General features: G+C 41.9%; 1 long non-coding RNA gene across 1 annotated transcript in view; it reads right to left on the bottom strand.

Annotated features, from left to right (window-relative positions):
- Positions 1-3618: 3618 nt before the first annotated feature.
- The window catches only part of LOC139623981 (uncharacterized), a 39018-nt gene continuing 21944 nt past the window's right edge, over positions 3619-20692 (bottom strand). The window contains exons 3-4 of the long non-coding RNA XR_011691625.1: positions 8312-8410; positions 3619-3958 (exon numbers count right to left, since the gene is read on the bottom strand). This is a non-coding gene — a long non-coding RNA (uncharacterized lncRNA). The remainder of the gene's footprint in view (positions 3959-8311; positions 8411-20692) is intronic.

Below are 20692 nucleotides of genomic sequence, written 5' to 3'. Positions count from 1 at the left end.
CGTCTGTTGGGATCACTGGGTGGATAGTACTTGTGAATCTTCTCCCAAACAAAATAAGATAACACAAAGTCCTGCTATCTGTAGATAAAAGTAAAATACTGTGCCGTCTAGTGGAAAAAAAGAGGAGGGAGACAAAAGAAGGAGCCAGAATGTTCTATCATATAATGGAGTTTAGAAGTTTTATTCTTTACTTTTCCTCACCAGCAGCTACCAAGGTCATGTTCATGGGCCAAAAAACACCTTGATGTAAAAAAGAGATTTTCAAAGCTGTGCGTCAATAGCAGAATTCTTACATTTATTTTTTACTGCCTTCAGGAGATCAATCCTGAGTAAGTGCCACGTAAAGTCACCTGAGATCTTTGTGGTTTCCAAATGCTCTTGGCTCAATTCAATTGTACTGAAAGATGTAGACAGCTGCATTATTATATCAGGAAGACCTATTCAGGCTGTGATCCATGCCTCCACATGTTTAAAACTGTCTCTATTGGATTTCACTACACATTCATCCACCAGCTGGGTAATACAATATATAATATCTGTGGTGAATATTCTCATTCTCCAGATAATTGATAAAGTATTTGTGTGTCTGTAGAGTATAAGTAACCTTAGGAATGGTTTTGCACGTTTTTCAGCCCAGGATCTGAATGAGAAATGTATCCCTGTTAGAACCCAGGCTCATTACAACATATTACTATTCTTGTCATGAAGAAAACAGAAACAGGTTTGCAACTTATTTTGGGCTCTGGCTAAGAATTTAACAAACCATGATCCTAACAATTTCCAGCTGTCTAGAAACTTAAATAGTTGAATTACAGTAATTATTTTGATTAAAAATAATGTAAGCTTGGCCTAAATAATGCAAACTTGTATTTCTACTCTGTGTAATGTGTGCATGTTTGTGTAAACTGACAAAGCTCACAGAAAACTGGTCTGTGACCTATATATTGTGTCCTGATTCAAACCTCAGTGCTTGTGTGAACATGAAAACAATGGCTTTGCAATGGTGTGATGTGCTTTCATAGAAAGAGATCGAGGCCACCACTCCTGTGGATATAAAAGTCAAAGAAGCATTTCAGCACTTGTGAGAGAAATGGTTTATTCAAAATAGTGCTCCAGCAGCTTTGTTATGGTGTAGATAGAAATAACATACAGACCACCGCATTCTGTTTTCATTGTGAAAAATGAAATCCTTACTAAATAAAACTACATTTGCACACAGTAAGATAAGGATTTCCTGCTGATGTTTGACCTTTTCCATGACCTCAAACCCACATAATGACACAGTATATGTACTGTATACACAGTAGTTATTATACTGTTTGTCCATAAACATCTGTGTACAGGATTCAGGCTCGACTGGTAAAACAGGACTCTGTAAACACCAACAAAGGGATAGAAATAAATTTTAACAGAATTCACTCTACAATAGAGGGGTTCCCAATCTACGGATCTGTGCCTGTGATTATGTGATGATTATGTGACTATACACAAAACTTTTTTTCTATAATCTTTACTTCTTTTAGACCTCTTGAGCCCTAAAGGGCCAAAAATAATTCCAATAAGTCAATCACAGTTAAACTCCTACAACCTATGTCAAGGGGTCACAAGTGAAAATGATTGGAAAAACCACTGACCTACTACATTACAGTATACATTACAAAGGCTTGTTGAGCTTATTCACCATAAGCTCAAGGTCAGTGTTTGTGACTCAGGCCACACCTACAAACTGTGAAACATTAACCAATGTATAATAAGTTTCTGCGTGTGCTCTAATAATTATTTTAGTATTCAAGTGTGTAATGGAAATGTTTGCCCTTTCATAGACATTTCATGACTGCCCAAAATGACATGATCATTAAGATTTAATGAGATAGAAATGAAAAAATGCTAATATAATTTATTAGCAAGAAATTTGATTTGGTGGGAATCTGAAACCTAAGGAAAAAGAAATTGAGATTGTGCAGCTGCGTCATGAACGACCTGTAAGCAAATACTCTCACCATATTCTTGTCAGTGGAGGTTCAGTCTTATACTGCATTTTGTAGGCACAACCTTGTCTGTTGTAACTACTTTTATCTGGATGGAAGTGACCTTTGTAGGGAAGGAATGCAATTTAAACCAAAAACACACAACAATTTATATATTCATTATATAGCTAATTGTTACCGTATATTTTCCACTTTAAACAGTCCCACCAGCACCAGGAATGACTGGATGTCTTGCACAAGACTTCATGTTACATCCTTCAAGTTGATGCCAAGACAAGTTGGAGCTATTTTAGTTCTCCTGAGACACTTTTTTTTTGTTGTTGATGTTTCTTTATTTTGCTAGTTACCTGTAGATGTGACACTGCTGGCTCCAGGGCATCCTTTGTCTCATCACAAAAGCCAACGGCAGTTGATACAAACATCATTGGACACTCTTGGAATACACACCATCTCACCTGTCACACTGTAACAATCACATCGACAACTTGGTGCAAACATGAGGTGCAAAAATGTACACAGACACAGCCATCAGCTTGGATTCCTGTCCCATACGACCACTGATGTATGTGTTTGTGCGAGCGTGCCTGTGTGTACGTGTGTGTTTGTCATAGTCTACGGTGTGTGTGAGTGGCTGTCTGTCTGTGAAGGGATAGGTGGAGGCTATCTTTCATCTCTCGCTGTGATCAGGTATTCTACATGATATGATATGATGATACAGGCCCAATTAAGGGATGGGGTTGTGTGAAAAATGTGATGACAGGGCAAGCGGAAGACTAGACTGTGATCTGACATCTGAGAAGGAGAGAAAGACAAGGGAGACAGAGGGAGCAAAAGAGAGAGAGAGGGAGCAAAAGAATGGGTAAGGGTGGGGGGAGGATGGGGAGGAGGGGTGGGACAGACGGGACTGAAAGACGGTTGTAGGAAAGAAGGGAAGAGTGATGCTGGTAAAGGAAATGAAGATGGGGTAAGCGTGAGAAAAATAGTGAAAATGAATGTTAAGTAGGGAGGGACAGAGAATTAATATGATTAGGAAGGAGAAGGGGAAATGGAGAGGCACATAAAGATGAATGGAGGGCGATGAAGGATAGAAGAGGGAGAAAAATTAGCCTTTTTTCCCATAAGAAATAATTTGTCAGAAGAAGTTACTACTTCCTACATTTGATCCTTCTTGTTGTAGTGTGAAACGAACTATAGGGAAACTTTGACGAGGAAATAAAAATCAGATTGTATGATTTCTCTTTCAAAAACATAAACCTGATAGATAGATTCATTCTACTTATCAATTATTGTTTCATATTTTGCACATAGAGTTACATTTGATTTGAAAGACACACAGTGGCACACCAAACAGTGCACACAGTGGAATCGAAGTGATTTTAAACAGGGAGGCTTCTGTCTGAAAACTGTTTCCTCCACGTTTCGTAAGTCTGTCTGAATAAACTACAACTGTGTCAGGTGTACGATTTTGATCGGAACGCGTGGTGCTTTGATCACACTGCCAGCTTTTATCAGCATGCGCACTCTTTTCACAACTAAATGGGACCCAATTATGTCAAGCACATTGTTCTTTACCTGGGGTGCCAAAGCACTGCACAGAAAGGAGGAAATAACTCACACTTAAAAACATCACTTGAAGAGAAAGAAATGGCTTTTATTTAGCTGTCAAAATATATACTTGTTAGACTCAATCAATTACATGAATTAAACACAAGTTTCAATGTGCAGAATATTTTCATCAAATTTTTGGAGGTATTTAAAATATATAGATTGATGCCTAAGGTCACAGTGGGTGTTGGGATTACTATTTTCAGGTCATTGTGAAGGACAGTTTGGTCAACAATCTTATTTAACCAGTTGTGAGAAATACACAAATGAACAGTACAGTGCAGGTCCAAGTGTTGTAGAGTGTGTGAGATTAATGAGCGGGCATCTTGTAGCTCCTCTCCAGTTGATCAGGATGACTCATTCACCTGAAAAACAGAAATATAAAAAATAATTAAAACAATTCAAAGACCAGAAATCTCATCTGATAATTTATTACATTGCATTACTTCAAAGCTTTATGGAAAACTTTAGAAACATGTCACCACCACCACCAAACAGCAAATTTGTTCTAGGAAAATACAGATAAGTTTAGTTTGCAATTAACATAACACTTCATCTAATATTCCAAGCTAATAGGGTCAAGCTGACACCTTACAGTAGCCTGTTAGTTCCACTTTATCCACAACAAACACATAAACTCTGTGTGTAAAGTTTGCCAATGCTACAGCATAGGGGACTGCACTTGTTTGTAGAGTTTCATCACATCCCAATGCAAAATCCTTGAATGAAAGGAGTTCAGTAAGTTGTGAGTTCCCAGTGTACTTGAAGGCGACAAAGGCCTTAACAATAGCTGCTGACATTAGTCCCCCTCATATCACACTGAACTTTCGTCCCATTGTTCCCCCTGCACTTCTCACATGTATTGTCTTACATGATATCCTTAGAACCTGATAAGACGCCCGCTGAAGGTTTTTGTAGCTGAGGACACAGGCCTGGGAGTGTCTCAGGGTTACAGCTGCTTATTATTCTCTAATAGAAGAGACTGGGAGACTGTAGGGTCCAGGGAACGCCTTATCGGATCCCCTTTACACCCAGCCTAACCTGGGTTACCTGCACCTCCAGCCCTTCCTCCATTACTCCCGCCATACCTGACACTCCCTTCCTCCAGACAGACATTATGGTATTACATTACCAAGAAACTATAGAGCTCGTTGACAAGCATGGGAGGTATTCTGGGGCCCAATGTGAATGTATAGGCTGTACAGAACAGCTGGGGTCATTTGAGAAAGTAAGGATGCCTGACTAATTCAGTTATATCTTCAGTGTATGGTGTCATTGTCTGCATCAGACAACAAAGACCGAGCAGTACGTCACTTTAGGATCCCATGATTTCAACTGGGGTGCTTCAGTTTAATGTATTTGTTGATTTATCTTGTCTGACACTTGAAATGTCTTAAAAGGGGATGAGTCCCTTGCAAGTTGCTATAAGTCAGCAACTCCCCTATGTTTTTTCACAATGCACAAAAGCACTATTTTGGCCAGGCTTTCTTCTACAACAAATTTCTCTGATGTTTGGCTGACAGTACAGAACAGTTCGGGGTTGGCAGGGGGTCCCTGGGCCATCAACAGCCAAACTCAGCCAAACTCCAAAAGATGAAGGGAGGTGGATTCGACAATTCAAGCACACCACCATGCATGCTCAGAGCACCTCAAGGGCACATGCTGTCTGCCTGGCCTGCCTGTCTATCTGTGGCAGCTGATCTTAGTCAAAGCTACATGTGCCTCTCTTTGCATCCTCCTCGTCTTCTCTGCTGACACTGCAGTTTAATGCCTATATGATGTCCGCAGTGTGTGTGTGTGTGTGTGTGTGTACATGTGCATGCGGGTCCAGAGCTTTGCTGGTATTCCTCAGTATCTCTGATATTTTGGTTACATCAGACAAAGCATTTGATAGTCACCAACTGGACAGACAGATCATAACTCGACGTTTATCAGGTAAATAAAATAGCTGCAACAATTGCTCTTTAGGGGTTGATCATGTTTTAAGCAAGCGGCATTGGCCGTGCATTAGTCAGTGATGTGAAAGCAGATGTTTTGCCTTGGACAGTTAAGGAAATAACTTCCATTCAGGACACTCATGCTATATTTGACCTCTTAACTTTTACAATTTACATACATTACATCTCCTAAATTTCTGAAAACCTGATTGTTTGGCATGGGAGTAAAACCCAACCTAAACCACATCAGTGGTATTATAGTTAAAGGTTATATTTGATAACAACACTAGGATATACTTTATACAAGAGCTATGAAAATCATCTCATCTTTTCTACATCTCTTGGCCTAAGCTTATGGGAGCTGTGGACTTTTTAGTTTGCTTTGTCATTGGCATCCTTGAACCTCTGAAATGGAAAACTGTGGAAAATTGCGCTTTAACTCTAACTAACTAACTAACTAACTCTAACACTAACGTGCATCTGAAACTATAGAAAATGTCCTGAAGCATTTTGATGCCTAAAAAAACGTTTTACATCATTCAAAATAGTGTTTCATCCTTTTTTTCCTCCTACATTTTCTCCAGCAGCCTCTCAGCTGTGAGGTTGCATATTTCACACCTTTTACAGCCAGTTAGCATGAGCCTGGAAATGTCCAGCCTCTCTTGCTTGGTTTCATTTGATAGGGCAGACGCCTGTCTTCAAGCTAGAATAATTGACAGACTCAGTAGCCAATAGCAGCACTTTCTCTGACTAAAATAATAGCTTCTTCTTTTTTTTTTTTTTTTTTGCTTAGGTGTGCCTGATCTGATCTGATCTGATTGGATCTTTGCAGGATGACCTCCAGTTTGTAGTCTGTAAGCTCAGAAAAACAAGCATACCTGATGATAGGCAGCTGGACGGAGAAACAATGTTTGAATTGTGTGTGATGCAAATAAAGATGCTTGATAGTCTGCAATGGGTTTCACATCACAGTATTCATAACTTGGAATACTTTTGTGAAAAAAACTTTAATTCTTCTTTTTTTTTTGAACTGGGGACCCTTGCAGACAAAAGGACTATAAATAATTGAGGAATGGAAAGACACGGTGCTGATAAATGTGAATGAATTATACTTATGTGCTTGTGGTTACTGAAAATGAACTGAATAGTTGAATTTTAGCGACTCTGACTGATCTAACCAGGCATAGTCTGTCAGTATTGATAAAAGTTTAAGCAATTACACCTTTGAAAAAAGTCATGTACGAGACACAAGAAAGATCACTGTAAACAAAGCAGGGCATACGCAAGAAAGAACAGTTGCAAAACTGGGAACTTTCATATAATGTTCACTGAGACTGTTCATATCTTCACTTGTTTATTCCACTCAAACCTGACCACTTAGCTCCTCACCTAGAACCTGCTTCTTCTGACTTACATACAGCCCATGATACCTGTACTGCAAGATGCTACTTATATTGTTGTTACACACAAGATGCCTTACACAACCCGTCTCAGTGAAGTAAAATTATAGGTGTGAACCTAGAGTCATCTTTTACAAAGGGGGCATGGCATAGATTTTGTAGTTTTGACCTCAGTGTACTGATGAAAAAACTTTTTTGTCTAGTCTAGTTTGGGGGATTCTTCAATGCCACTAGACCCAGATTTTTCCAGACCAGATCCGCAAACATGGATAAATGCTCTCCACCACAGTGCGCATTTATGTGGAAAAATACAGGAATTTTTGGGAGTGGTCTCCCCTCATCCACAAAAGAGGATTTCATGTCAGCGTGTCCTTTGGGAAATTGACAAAGGCAGAAAGTAGTGCCTGGTGTTGCCCCAAGTCTGATAACAGGGTGCAGAAGTAGTATGCCTTGCTCTCCTTCTGCTAACTACTCCCAATAGACTGCAGTCAGATGCCTCCACTCTCCATGAGGAGGCAACTGATGCTGCTGCTGATCTGCAGAGAATAAGACTTGACTGAAGCCTTTCTGTTGTGGAAGAGACTATTTATACAGACTCTGTGCCAGAGAAACATGATGCATACACATGCATGCACATGTGTACACGTTCAAACACGTGCTTGCACTATGTGTAACACTGCTTCATTTACATTGTATAATCTGGGACTGGGTAGGTTTGGACATATACCACTGTACATACAGATTCCAAAAAACAGACTGGGGGCAATAAATAGACACACATGCGCAAAGATATGACTGACACACACACAAACACATATCCCTGCCATCCGATTCTCTCCTTCTCCTTCGTTCTCTATCTATCTGTGTCCATGCTTCTGAACCTTGGGGAGACACATTCTTTTTCATCTGTCAGTACGGATGGAAACAGACATGTTCAAAACACACAACAATGGCCGCCCCAGCACCGAGGAGGCTCTATGTTTTGTATGCTTGAAGCACTGCATTATCTCCTAAGTGTCTTGCAACCCCAGTATAGTAAATAATGGATGTTCCCCTTCCTTCTGAAAAACCCCTTTTTCACTTCAGGGACCAGTCACGGTTTACCTGTATAAATGCCCTTTCTGTGTCTTTGGAGAAATGGATAGCACTAAAGGATGTGGGTCAGACGATTTCATTAGCACAGCTTTTCTCTCTGTGTCTTCTTCAATCAGCCGTTTGACAGAAGCAATGTCACTCAAAATGTCTTACAGACACTTTCATATAGAATTCTCTGAGAAAAAGAATGCAGAGCCTGCTGATCCATAGCAGGGAAATGGTGAAATATAGCCCATATAACAAGAGGGCAGAAACAGTAATGCTTGAAAGGAGAGAACGCAGTCACCTCTGAGATCAGCTGAATATCCTTGACATCTTTGGCCTGGGGACTCCAGTCATTATGCCATTTGTTTCTGGGTCACGATGTATGAGGTCTCCATCCAACCTAAAAACACAGAATAGGCATAATGTTTAGTGTTGTAGATGTATGTATACACATGTACTCTGGAGAAACATGCAAGGTATACATATCTATATACACATTTTACAGACACCGCATGGAATCAGACTTTATTAAAGGATGACAGTCATGTCTGTCTTATTGGGCATTGCTTTTTGATCTACTTCTTTTGCTATGCTTTGTACAGTTAAGCAAAACAGTAAATACAATTACACAGGGCTATAGTGTGCCAGTACATAACTAAGTCTCTTTGGTCTCCCTCCCCCATTCATGCAGAGGTTACATCGAAAGAGTTTCAGCTATTGTGAATTATTTACTTGATTCACTGTTCCGCCCTTTAACCCCTCAGCAAATGTGCAGGCAGTTGGGGTTAAAAATACTCTCCCATTGGAGCTGAGTTTGACTCCACATACATGTGTGTGTGTGCGTCAGTTTGTGTGTATGTGTGCATGTGTGTGGGCAGGGATGTGGGTTTAAAATATAAAACAGTATATAACCCATGACACATAAGGCACCTTCCATTCTCTCTCTCTGTCTCTCTCTCTCTTTCTCCCTCTCTTTTACAGACACACACACACACACACACACACACACAGGAACTCATCAGAGCATCATTATGTGGGTAGTTTCTGAGTGAGAATCCAGGCCGTCCCAGATGGGATTATTATAACACAGCTTGATCTGTGCAAGAGCTAGGAGTGTGATTGTGCGAGTCTCTGTGTGTGAGTGAGTGTTAGTGTGTGTGCATGTTTGTGAGACAGTGAGTCCTGACCTGTGCTTCATGACCCAAGTGAATGTGAGGGTGCACCTCTCTGTCTGTGAAAGTATAAAATATATTGTATAGTACAAGCATGAAACTGTGCCATGCTGAACCATTAGCGAGAAGGTGTTTTCCTTGACAACTGTGTCAAACTACACAAACTGGCTTACATTCACTTACAAGAAAGGATGTACGCAGTGGACATATTCATGCTGAGCATCTGAATCGAAGGCTGAAATAAAGGTGTCTGAGCATGTCTGTCTAACAGCAAACTGATTGAGGCTGCAGCAGCTCCTCGTCTGAGTGAGTGAATATTAATGTCACAGAGATATGTGGGCTTTAATGGATCTGCACACACACACACACACACACACACACACACACACACACACATACACACACACACGCACACACACACACCGACACCAACTCTACTTGGCCATGTTGCCGTGGTATGTCCCTGGCATGCAGCAGTGTTGTCATGGATACCCCCAGACACATCCGCCATCCCATAAGCGGGGGGATGCTGAGTGCCTCAGAGGGGCTGGCGCCGGTCCCCCTCACCCCTCCAAACCCTCAACCCCTATTCTCCATCCCCTTCCCCCCAAAACTGAATCCCTGTCCCTTATTCTGCCTGAAAACCTGCTCAGCCTCAATAAGGCTTTCTGCTCTCTCAACTGGGCAGGCCTGGGAGCAAACAGCAGCCTAGTGTTGGGGTCTTCCTTACTCTCAAGTGGAATGAAACGTAACCTCGACACGATGGAGAGAGAGATATAGACAGAGAATACCACGCCAGTACCAGTTTAATTCTTGTCTCAGAAAAGCTAAAAGAGATGTTGAACAGGGAAAATAATTGACACTTGGTTTGTGTATATATGTGTGTGGGTGTGTGTGTGTGTTAGCCCTCAGGGCTATGGTTAAGCCTGTAGTTCATCCTGAACTGATCCTTTTCATTAGCCATTATCAATAATTCAACATTGCACTTGCTTTAATGGTTTAATGTGGGCAAACCCTCAATCCACACACATCCACACTAACACAAACACACTCACACACTCTACTTAATAGCACTCAGTCTCTTGGCCTGCGCCCAATGTCACTGAGGTGAATATAGACGTGTAAACGTGCACATAACACAGTCAGTGCACCTAAAGCTTTCAAAGGTAAAATACCTATCAATCAGAAACCCCATTTTGCCCTACCAGGCAGGCATAGGATCCCTTGATTTAGAGAAGAAACCATTTATTATTTCCCTACAAAAGTCTGCTTTAGTGTATATCAAGTTATATTTGCAATAAAAAGGCATATCAAATCCTCTACTCTGAGATGAGGAAATGAAAGGGTTAATCTTTTATGACGTGTCCCCTCCCATCCGTGCTCTCTTTTGCCCTCCCTTTCATATTCTCCAGCATGGCTGTGCTCACTGCCTGCACATATGCTGAAAAAAATAATCCTCTTTGATTGGAAGGCTAATTTGAAGTGTCAATTATTCTTATGCAAATTAAGGTACAGTTTCTCACGTCTGAAATGGGTTGGGGGCACAGATGGGTGCATGTGTGTTTGTGCATGTGCGCTCACAAATCTCCCTCCAAATACATACAGCACCATTCCATCCCCCCTTCCAACTCTTCATCTATACCTCTTAGGGAAGAAAGCTGACATACAAAGACAGCCAGGCATAATAGGACGAGGAAATTTGCATGCACATTGTCTACACTGAACGGCAAACAGATCATAAATTGAGAGCACAATGCCAAAACAGTAACAAAGGTGTAGAACTGCAAGTCAGCGCCTAAAACATTCGACAATACAGAGGCATGGTTCTGTGTTGTAATGTAAATAATTAAATGATGTTGGGTAAACAGGAACACAACAAGAGCTTGGCTGTATCATGGGAAGCATTGTGGGCCGACAAAACAATTTACTAAGGCTTTTGTCACCTAAACACCTCTCAGCAACGTTCTCTTTTGCTATTGCCATACCAGAGGTGCAAGCAAGAAACATAATCCTAGTGTCTGTACAGAGAGAGACGTACGAGAAGATCCTGTTTAAAGAAAAAGGGAGTAGAATGAGGGAGAAATTGAGAGCAACAGCATGTGCCTAAAAGCATAATTTCGTGTCTAAGTATTATATGTGAATGAGTGCACGCTCCTCTTTATGGTTATTAAAGCCCCGGACTCAAATCTGAGTCTGGATGAGAGATTTAGACTGACAAAGAGAAACAAAGTGAGGATGAAAAAGGAGAAAGAAAAAAAAGACTCAGACACACAGAGGACTCTACAAATAGAGCCTGTTGTCTGACCCTCTCAGCTGATGTGGTGATTCAAGTAAAAAAAAAAAAAAAAAAAGGCTTTTCAGGCCCAAAACAGGATCAAACAACCTGCTGTAGAGTCTGGTTACACCATAACAATGGCTTACATTCACTCTCAGCCTCAACACACAAGCTTTTACCTCAAAGAGTGTGGAGGGAGAGAATAAGTCTGGTGTGGAGGGTGGGTGCACGCGGGTATGGAGGGAAGTATAGCGATATCTTAGACGATAATGGTGTTCAACAGATTAGATGGTATCAGCCTACCATGTTTGTTTTCAACTGTCGGCTTCTGCAGCTCTACTGAGATCTATGGTCAACCCTGCAGGCACTCTCAATCTCAAGGAAACCTTTAGATATTGCGGGCAAAAGTGAAGCACTCTGATAGCATTCAAAACTCTTAGATAAAGACAACTGGTGAAGAGAGAGCAGCTGAGGACAGATCATTGTCTACCAAATGAAATGCTGAGACATCTTTTAAACCTGCAAACCTTTTTCACAATCAGTTACTGTCTGACTGATCGCATAGAGCATGATGATGATGGACTTTTAATTGACTGGTGGAAGAATAAGTCGGCTTTTTACACTTCCAGTCATTAGCTCAGGATTTGAAACTCTGACATATTGACGGATTCCTAAAGGTATCACATAGCCAACTACAACAGCGGTCCCTGTAAGCTTCTCTGTCCACAGCAGACAATCTGATTAATCACAGACCCACAATAGACAGCTACTATCTGCTAACCGTCTAAGACCCTGCTTCTCAAGCAATGAACAGCGGCCCTGGCAATTTGTATTTGTTTTGCATTGGTTCAGTAGCTCTGGAGAAATTAGTATGCAGTCAGGGATGGGAGAGCTTGTCAAGATCAGGGGGAAATCTCTACCCACCCACTGGGTGGATCTACATTCATGAACAAGGTTGACAAGAAAGCTGACTAGTGTAAAGACAAGGAGCAAATAAAATGGTGGAGAACACCCTGAATATTCTTTTTCATATGAGTGCACCGAGAACACCTTCATAGACAGCACTGTTCCCTATCTGTCTGTCTTGTATGTCTGCTCAACTGTCAAGACACTCACTCTCTCTTTTTCTTTTTCACAACCTCTAGCCCCTTTCCTCTTTTCCAAAATTATGTGTCATGCACGTCACACTGCTAAGGCCAGTCCTTTTGAGGGTGTTCTGCTGGACCATAGAGCGAATAAACATCCATGTCAGGAGAAAGCGATCTGGGGCCCTTCTCTGACTGAGCCCGAGCTCTCCTGGGAAACACACAGCTCATACAATGGATAGAGGAGGCCTTTTGTTGAGTCTCTGGGAGCTGCAGGGCTAGCTCTGGATCAAACAGGGGTGTGTGTGTGTGTGTGTGTACATTTCAGCATCTCACACACGCATGCACTCACACATACACAAGTAAACCGCACGAACACACGAAAACACACACACACCTACGCCCACACATACACACACACACACACACACACACACACACACACACACACACACACACACACACACACACACACACTGAATCACAGACTTTCCCCATCTTCCCAAACTCAGTGTGACTAAGTAAACTTCTTCACCCTTTTGCAGTAGTTACCGAGAGCAGGGAGATGAATTTGAAAAAGCCAGCAGGAGAAGAGACAAGAGACAAAGAGGAGAATGGTGACGTAAATCTGTGCTGGACTGATTTAAACTGGTTTAGTGTCAGTCTAAAGGGGGTTTCTGTTGTACTATATACAAATCACAGTTCAAAGCCTGTGGCTGGGCTCCCTCCCGGGGTCCAAGGCAGGGAAATCCTGGAGGAAAGTGTCTAGTGCATGTGGGTAGCCTGTGTGTGTGGCACAGTTGTTTATTACATAGGCTCGAGACATTCCTCAAATATATGATCTAATATTGGCATGCGATGAGGGGGGAGGAGCTGCTGTTTGCACAGTGAATGCACACTATATACACATTTCTTAAATGTGTAGCACTATCAACTGTTATTTTACCATTGTCTAAAAACTGTGTTTATCATTGCTGGGTGTTATGAGCAAATATGGTGACAAAGCAGACAGTAGAATACAAAACTGCTACAGTTTCTCCCCTTATCCCAGCAGGCATTTTAATAAATTTCCATTCGAGCCACTGCCTTGCTCCTGGCCGTCTGCTCCTCGTGTAGGATCTATGGGAATTCTCCTCACAGAAATGAACTCACACCGTCTGACCCTATTCATCCCCAAGACTGCACTTTCCCTGGGACTCCCCCTTTTCCAGTCCCCCGGTTTCCCACAGACCCCCTCTCTCCCTCTCTCTCTCTTTGCGTCCCCCCCTTCTTTTTCCCTACCTTCCCACTGCCCCCTCCCCTCCCAAGTCTCTGCCTTGCTTTCAACTCCAATTTTGGGCACAATGAAGTTGTTCTGGCTGACAGTTTGGCCAGTAGAATAAGTGTTGTTTGAGCCTGCTGTGTGGCCCTGTAGTGGGCCCATTCTCCCCCTCGCCGGCTCAGTTACCAAGAGCCTTGTTGGTGGGACACGGAAGCCATCCGTCCCCACGCTCCCACCCTGACCCAAACGATTAGCCTCAAACCGCACTCAGGCTCACCTGCGCCTCCTCTTTAAACGCTGGTGTGCATGCATGGACATATGCACACACAAACACACTTAAAGCTGCTTATTATCTAATCCTCCACTTTACAATGAATAAACTTCTACCAAATTACTTTTTTGAGAATGCATAAAATCTTCAGACTTTCTCCCATCATGTTCTTCCTAGTGTCATGAGTTCATGTGGTTCTGTCCCATATTGCATCTGTTATGGTGCAGTCGCTGCTACACCAAAGCCAGGTTGGCCTGATTTACTCAGTTACTCCGTGTCTTGTAGGACGTGTCAGAAAGGATTCTGTATTGGGGTCAGCTGGAAAGACAAAGCCTGCAGCCCTCTCTCCTCTGTCGCTCTCAGTAAGCATCAACCAGCCTCCCTTGTCCCCCACCCCAGCCCCCCCCCCAACCCACTCCCTCTGTTTCTTCTCCACTTTTCTGTTTCTCTGTTCCCATGAGTTATCAAACAAATATAAAAATCCACACTATAAATATTCTTCTTGTGTGTATCAATTCTAACATGTACACACACAAAAGCAACACACACACACACACACACAGAAGCCATGACATGAGAAAGTGGCTGGGAGAGGCCCTGATGGGGGGACCATATGTCCAGGCGTTGTATATCAGTCGGCTCACCCCCAGCGCTCTGCCAGACCACCATAACTTAGTTTGTCTTCAGCACAAAGTTTGGTCCAAGCTTGGCTGGGTTCATTAGGAACCTATTCTCTGGAGCCAATGAAGCTCAACAGACCTCCAACAAAGGAGCTAATCACACCCACGGCTGCTGCTCTCTCTCTTTTCCTCACCTTCACTCTGTTTCTAAAAACTTGGTCTGTGCCGTTTCCACGAAATCTCACGAAATAAAACCAAATGTATGTAATCAGACCACACCAAACTATAGAAACTATCAACTACAATTTAAGAAATAAAGCACAATCTGTAGATGTAGAGCACGAAGAATAAATAATTACAGCAAAAGAGCTGCAGGACAGCTAAATGATGACACAAAAGTGCAATTGTACAACCTTTTCCTTCATTTGTGTCATGGCAGTCTATGGTATAGAAACATGGATAATTGTGTCTCCATTGAATATTCGCACCTGCAACTGTTTGTGCATGTGAGTGGACTTACAAAGTGTCATGTTCTCACCTGACAGACACTTTGCTGTCTCAGATGTGAGTGCTAGTGGGATGCGGTGTGTAGAGTGTACGCCTACCTAGAACATGTTGTGTGTGTGTATGTGTGTGTGTGTGTGTGTGTCTATGAGTGCATGCAGGATGTGGTGCACTGACAATGGAGAGCCCCAGGCAGCTGAATACTTGAAATGACCTTGAACCTCAGCATTCTCCATTCCCATGGCTGCAGGGACGGTGAGCATGTCTGTATGTTTGTGCTTGTGTGTGTGTGTGTGTGTGTGTGTGTTTGAGAAGAAGAACAATGAGGCTTGGTACTTTGTCTGTGCACATAATAGCTCCTCCAGAATTCACAGACAGTCAGGGTCAAAATATTTCCAAATAATTTATATTGAATAACGTAGGTGAGATTTTATGGCCATGAAATTTATAAAAAAAAAAAAAAGTTAGAACTGTTGTATCCTGTAACAAGAGAGACATTTTAAGACATGTTTTCAGATTATTGTCCTCATTAGGATAGACCTCATGTGTTTGTAATATCTCACCACATCAGACTGAGCTATCCACTGTCACGTGTGTGGCCCTCTACCTCCCAGCCTGCAGTGACTGTATTTGCTCACCCTGCATCCAGCAGAGCAAGAGACTAGTTCCATACTATGTCCCCTACTGTGCACACAGGGCTACAGGCAAGCATGAACATGGCTGATCTGGACATGGCTCAAACACACAGAACTGTTCACACAGGATGGTCCCAGAGCATACAAACACACATACAAACAGACACACACTTTTGTGCACACTGATGAAGAGGACTTGGTGGGTTAAGAATGGCGACGGGGGGCAGGGATGGCGAAGGGAGACCCAGCGAGGGGTGGTAAAGGCCATGTCACTGGGCCCTGCTTGGACACAAATGTCAGCAGCATGAATGCCTGCACACGGGGACCCAGTGGTGTGAGAGTACAGGAGATGATCAAGAGGAAACAGATAAAGAGGAGAGGAACAGACATTACAACCTTAAAACAAATGGAGCTACCTAAGGAGATAAAAGCTTAACAATGTAAAAAAAAAAACATATTTTGAGACCTGGTTTTAAGGTTTTAAATTCTTTTACATCAAATATTCGGGATTTAAACAAGACCAAACTGAAAGATGTAACACAGTGCAGGACACAGGCTGTGTCTTTTCATCTTTCATGTTTTGTGTGGTTTCAGAAGGGCACAAAGAGTTGTCAGAATATGATAAAAGCAACCTCTTTCCATGCAACTTATCTGAACACTGGTGGAATATTAATTGATCTGACACTCCTCATTAAAACAAAGCTGTTTGCAACATCAACACATGTGGTATTTTTTCCCCAAAACTTCACCCTACAGCCAGACGTATTACACAAACAGATGCAATAGAGTGTGCACCCCTCCCTCTCATGCCCTATGTTACCATCTCTGCTCCCCATCCATTAGATGTTGAACATTTCAACTTTCAAAGTGGAGAGCGAACACAATGCCCTCTGCAGCCTGAAAACACTGAATACATTATAAGCATTTTGCACTTGAATATTCTAACAGATACAAACATACAAGCACACATACAGTATACACTGAGATGCAGAGGAAAATATCACTTTTTTTCTCTCTTTGAAAGGTCAAAACACAACCCTGAACCATTCTGAGGCACTCTGAAGACAAACAAAACACTTCTACCCATGCACTCAGTGTTAAAAGAGATAAAATCCACTTTAAAGCTCCTCAGGTAACAACAGAAAGTATACATAATGTGACACATTTTCTATTCATCCATGCATTAGTGAAGAGGCTCCTATAGACAGTGCACGTGGACTGTAAAACCAGTAGCCTTGGATTTCATGTACCATGTCATAAAAATGTGTTTGTGCTTTTTTTTATATAGGTACAAACACCACGTGAGATTTAACTTGAAAATTGAAACTACAAATATATATACACTAATAAAAAGGCACACAAACTAATACTGTCATTAGGTTACACACAGCCAAACAGACAAAATTACATTAGCAATACCAAGCTTAGGATAATTAAGGGGCAAAATCATATATTATAATAAATAGAATAATCTATTTCAATTTTAGCTTCGGAGGAAGGATGAATGATGTATTCTCAATGTGGTGTTGACTTCAGCTCTGCAGTATTACATTTAATGAGGGTCTTAATGCTCTTATGAAGACAAAGGTTTTACAAGCGAAAAAGCAAAGAAAACATCTATTGCGCACAAAGAAGGAGCATAGATTATGGTATTTATAGAATTTCTTTTCTCTATTCATGTTACTGTATAGGCTATAGTAATGGCTGTCAACACAGAGAACATGGCACTAAACAAAATGGCATTATATTAGCCATGTTGTCAAGGTTAATGCAGGTCACTTTTCTATTCATCTAAAATTGCACTCTTCATTCAAAAAAAATAATTGGTGACATAACAAATGAACACAACTAAATTCTATTACTAGAAAAAATTCATTCACACAATTCAAAATATTCATTTGGCTTCTACGTAGCATGTGATCATGTGGTTGGCTGAGTCTGATGTCAACTGCTGAGAGGGAAGCTGCTCATGGAAATACAAAAAGGGTTTGTAAAATATAATGGTTGAACAAGTTTAACTGAATCATACGGTGAAGGTTAGGTCATTGGGATTTATAAAGAGATTGTGTCTAAGTACAACCACTACAATACATACGGCGATGCTGCTTTTCTTGTCAGCTTACTTTAATTTTTACATAGTTTTCATAGTTGATTACCTAAATTAATTGTTAAACACAATTGGGATATTGTCAGCGAGTTTAGTTGATCGGATCACTTATTACTTCAAATGCCGTATTTCAGCATTTCAGAAAAGTAAAAAATATGAATAACTGTAAGAAACTATTATCTTTTGAAGAAAAAGTTTTCACAGATTATGTAACAAATTGTGTTCAACATTACATTGTATTATGTTTCATGGAATAAAGGTAAATGCGATTGAAATACACACACACACACACACACACACACACACACACACACACACACACACACACGTACAATCTCCAGATGGCTATACTGTAGAGTGTGAATGCCCTGGCAAACACAGCAACAATGAATTCCCTGAACCCAAACCCGAGGCCATCTTCCGCTCAGCATGCACTGTCTTCAGGAAAAAAAAATCCTACATCCTGACTTGTATTACAATTTTTCCATTCTCCCCTTTCCTTCATTTCCCTTTGTTTCCTCCATTTCCAGCCTCTGCCTGGAGTCACAGCAAAGTTCCTTAGTGAAAGCAGTGTGTTCTACTCATCACCGACACTTTTACAGATCCTCAGCCAGACAGTGGTGATTTGTGCCTGTGTTAAGGCAGAACAACTCCTTGCCTCTTTCACGATATAGATTGCTGCCATTATCTGGAGCTATTCCTCTAGCTGACACAAAAAAAGAAGAAGAAAACATCAGGGGTGGTGGGGATGAAGGAATTTCACCAAACAGCAGTATGAATTGCTGATGGGACCTGAGTGACAATTTGATATGCAATTGCAAGGGTCAGTCACAGAGACACTGTCATGTCAGATTCCCATTGTGTGGGGCCAATCTTTAATGGGTACAATGCGTTGACTGAGGATAGTTTTCAATTGAGAAAGTCCAATCAGCATCACATCATTTTTGGTGGTGTAGCTGATGGGGACCATATCGGAGTGGGAGGGGATTTACTTTGGTTAATATATATCTGCAAGTACATGTATACACCCATTCAAACACAACACACTTTTTACATTGAGCCAGAACCTTTGACTGTAGCGGAACCTGACTAATATTCCAACTAACGTGGAGTGAATGTGGCGGAAATGCAAATTCAGCACTGTCCTCTTTCACATTGAGGAATGAAATCAAATCTTTTGTAGCCGCTGGGCATTGAGGGTGGGAAAAACAGCGAGGCGAGAGGGTTCTTTGGGTCACTTGTTTGGGCAGTGAATGAGCCAGTGCCCAAGCGGGAACGATGGTGTGCCAGTGGTGTGCTCTCTGCTAATTGATTGCCGCTACCCACAAGAGCATAATGTATTCTATTGTGATCATCCTTGGCCCATGTTCATTAAGCCAGGAAGCAGCGTGATCTTTTCTTTTTGTCTCGCTCCTGCCCCCCTTTTCTCTCCCCTGCTCCTCTCATTCCCCCTCCCAGTCCCCTGTTTCTCCTCTTCTCTCTGCCTCTCGCTCTCTCCTGCTCTGGATGGGAAAGGTGATGCAAAGATGGTATGACAGGCAAAGCATCCCTCACCATCCCACATGCAAAAACGGAGAGGAACAAAGGACAGATGGAGGGAATAGAGTAGGTGGCTGGTAAGATGATGAAGGAAGGAAGTATGGATGAAAGGATGAGAGGAAAAGACGGGGAAGAGAGCTGATGGCGGAGAAGATAGAAGGATATGGAAACAAGATGGTGGGGGAAGAAGACACAATGAAAGTGTGGAAAAAAAAGATGAGGATCAGAGAAGCCCCTCTCGCCATCTCCCTCCATCCCTCTCTTTTTCTCCACTCCGCCCCCCTCCCACCCAATCCTTTGCTCTAGTCAGGTTCCCACCCGCTCCTGCTCTCCCCCACACCTCTTCTTTTTACCCCCCACCTGCCCATCTTGCCCCTTTTTTACCCACCTCCCTTCCCCACTTCTGCTACTCACCCCATCTCTGGTTCGCCTCTTAATGAGAGCTAGCGGGACAATAGCACCATTGTTGCCCGTGTTTGGGAACCCTGGACTGAAACAATCGTTGTTTACCCAAGCAGTGGCACAGCCTGGACCCTCGCCTTCATTACAGCCGGGCCAAGTCTGATTAAGTCTGTTCCACAAGTGCTACAATAAGCCACTGAGCTGGCCACTACCATTCATCCACTCTCCTCCATCCTCCATCTCTTTCTCCAACACTTCCTCCTGTGTCTCTCTTCTGCAGTCATAATTTCGAACTGGATTCTCTCTGTATATTCTCGTCCTTGCTTGTAGATGCTCCCCCTCTGATTTACATATCATTCATCCTCAATCACCAGGAGAATCAGATTTACTATAGGAGTGGTACAAGACAGAAAGATAGAACAAAATGCAAAAAGAAACAGAGAGGAGATGGAGTGTAAATGACAAAGTAAGTGTCTAAAAATCATTAGTTGAATATGATCTATTTTCAAAATGACCTTCATAATCTAGGACAAAGCTAATTTCTTTATTTCTTTATTCCCACAAGGGTTGAACATGCTGCAGGCAGTGACAATATGACTGACTGCAAGAAATAAGAAAAAACTCTCTTAACATAATGGTCTCAGATCATAAAAAAATTGGCATGGAGGTAGTGTTATCAAGCTGATGCTTGTGGCAGAGACGCACTGAATCAGTGGATTGAAAGCCTTTTCACTCAACCATATCCCTCAGCTCTGTGGCTTGTAACAGAAGTATGCTACCAGCATTATGCAAAACAGCATCATGAATATGC

This window comes from Trachinotus anak, unplaced genomic scaffold (genome assembly GCF_046630095.1).
Source record: "Trachinotus anak isolate AG129_WGS33_773 ecotype Australia unplaced genomic scaffold, CSIRO_AGI_Tana_v1 ptg000008l, whole genome shotgun sequence".
Lineage (NCBI taxonomy): Eukaryota > Metazoa > Chordata > Actinopteri > Carangiformes > Carangidae > Trachinotus > Trachinotus anak.
Note: the sequence above shows the minus strand (reverse complement) of the source record. Positions and strands in the feature narration are given on the sequence as shown.